The sequence below is a fragment of the Oxyura jamaicensis genome, chromosome 3, assembly GCF_011077185.1.
Source record: "Oxyura jamaicensis isolate SHBP4307 breed ruddy duck chromosome 3, BPBGC_Ojam_1.0, whole genome shotgun sequence".
NCBI classification, from domain to species: domain Eukaryota; kingdom Metazoa; phylum Chordata; class Aves; order Anseriformes; family Anatidae; genus Oxyura; species Oxyura jamaicensis.
The window spans coordinates 34,416,473-34,419,036 of NC_048895.1; positions in this window are offsets into that span (position 1 = coordinate 34,416,473).

Consider the following 2,564-nt stretch of genomic DNA (forward strand, 5'->3'; position numbering starts at 1 on the left):
CATCATAGTAAAGCAGTTTAATTTGTTTTACAGTTGATCACAAGCAAAAGGAATTATAATGACCTGTGTCATTAGGTTTTGGTTTTCATCTTTGTTGTTTTTTCTTAAGTCATACACCTCTTATTCTGGAAACCACAGTCCACAAAGCCTGAGTATGAATTGACAAGAATTACAAAGTTCAAGTATGAGTTTAGGACGAAAGTTACTAGAACAATGCTGAGCCTCTTGCTAGCAAAGGAAGAGAACAGGCTGAAGTGAGAACTGGTGCTAGGCAGAAGTGTACTCGTCAGAGATGAAAGCAAAGCCAGGGCAAAGAGAAACTTCTAAAAAGTGCTTGCGTAGATTTGCATTTCAAAATGGAAAGGAAACCATAGAGAAGTTATCAGCTGTTAGAGTGCACCATTTTGCACTGTAGCTGTAAAATGTGCTGAATACAACTCAGTAGTTTTAATAAATGTGGTGAACCTCCAGCTCTTCCTGAGGTTGAAATAGCTAAACCTCAGAGTTTACCTTTCTCAGAGTGAGTTAAAAGCAGGCACCGGCATGATAAGAGATCTGCTTTAAGATCATAGGAAGCTCTATGTGAAATACAAAAGAAAAATTAATTTCTTTAATACCATTTGTAGCCTGTTACTGGTCAATTAAGGACTAAAAAAGCTCTACTCTAGTTGGGAGGAGAGAATAAAGTATACAGGCAACAGTAACTGGACTATTTAATAAGCAACTAGCCCACTTAGATATAATGGACATCATAAAAGTGATACTAGAGTAGAACTTTACAAAAAATCTACTTGTGTAGTTTTGTACATCAAAATAATCATAGCAGCAAAATAAATCCTCATTGCTGTTATTGACATGGAAGGTTTCCTTAGGACTACCACAAAAGTAGTCTCAGAGGTTCAGGGATCTCTATCTGCTTCAGGAACGTGACTTCGTCGAATAGAAGTCTTCTGTTGTGCTCACACGGTATCAAGAACTGCAATGTCAGAAGTAAGGTCTGGACCCTGATACCTGATGGTGCTTTTGACAGGCCCTCTTTGTCACCACGGAGCTACATTCTGGGGGGGAGTTAAAACATTTTGCAGTAGGCTGAGGATCGTGAGCACAGAAAATGTCCGTCTTGGGAACCTGATCCCACCTCCAAATAAGCTATTCATTTACCTTTATATATATTTACTGGTGGAAATATAATGCCTGTCAGTCTGACCGGTGTCTCAGTGAGCTTCCCAGAGAGGTCGAACCCAGACCAATCAGGATAGTCATAAAGAAAAGAAAAAATCCTCAGTTTTGCAAGGGGGAGTTCTTGGTACATTCTCAGTCGCCGTACTGGTCTCTGCACCTTTGCAGAACTCCCGGAAGATTAGTGCAATACGGACAGACGCACGTGAGTGCAAGTACCAGCCCTTTCATTCATAGCATTAGAAGAATCTTTCTGAAAGCATTTATTATTATTTAGAGCATGCTTTTAAGACAATTGAGATAGCGGAGTCTGGCTTTCATCCACCTTTGTTCTTTTGCTAGTATGGTATTTTCCTTAGAGAATGGTTTTCCTAGAGGCAGTTTAATCATAGAATCATCACAGGTTGGAAGAGACCTCCAAGATGTAGTTCAACCTTTGACCTAACTAACAAGTCTTCCACTAAACCATATCCCTAAGCTCTACATCTAAACGTCTTTTAAAGACCTCCAGGGATGGTGACTCCACCACTTCCCTGGGCAGCCCGTTCCAGTGTCTAACAACCCTATCGGTAAAGAAGTTCTTCCTAATATCCAACCTAAACCTCCCCTGGCGCAACTTTAGCCCATTCCCCCTCGTCCTGTCACCAGGCACGTGGGAGAATAGACCAACCCCCACCTCGCTACAGCCTCCCTTCAGGAACCTGTAGAGTGCAATAAGGTCACCCCTGAGCCTCCTCTTCTCCAGACTGAACAACTGAGAAGAAAAGGAAAAAAATATTATCAAAAAAAATGTTTTTAATGAAAAAGTTAACGTGAAAGAATGAACTGCAGCACGAGGTGCTGGGGACCTCCTGTCGAAATGGCTGCATCGGTCCCGCTGGCTCGGTAACGGGCGTGTTTCTCAGTTTGTACGTATCCCTTCGGCGTGTCTTGAGCACACAACCCCTAACAGCGGCACAGAGCTAGCGGCACTACTCCTGGTACTTTCGGCACGGCCTCTGTCTGGCTACCTCGGCCCTGCAGATGTAAAGAGCAAAGGACGAGCGCATCCTCGGGGCAGGCACCAAGGTGCGCGCAGGCTGCCCGCATCCAGCCCGCCGAGCCTGCCCGGAGAGCCCGGAGCGGGCTGAGGCTGAGGCGGCCTTCGGGGGGCTCTGAGGCGAGGCGGGCGAGCAGCCGCCGCCCCAGGCCGTGCGCAGGCCGCGGCAGCCCCCCGCCATTTCGCGCTCGGGGCGCGGCTGCGCGCTATTTCCAGCCTGCGCCCCCCTCTCCGCCGCCGCGGCCCCGGGGCCGCCGCGAAACCGAAAGCGGCGCCCGGCGGAGGCACCGGCAGCCACGGCCACGGCCGGCGGCGCTTGCGCTTCCCTCGCCGCGCCCCCAGCCCC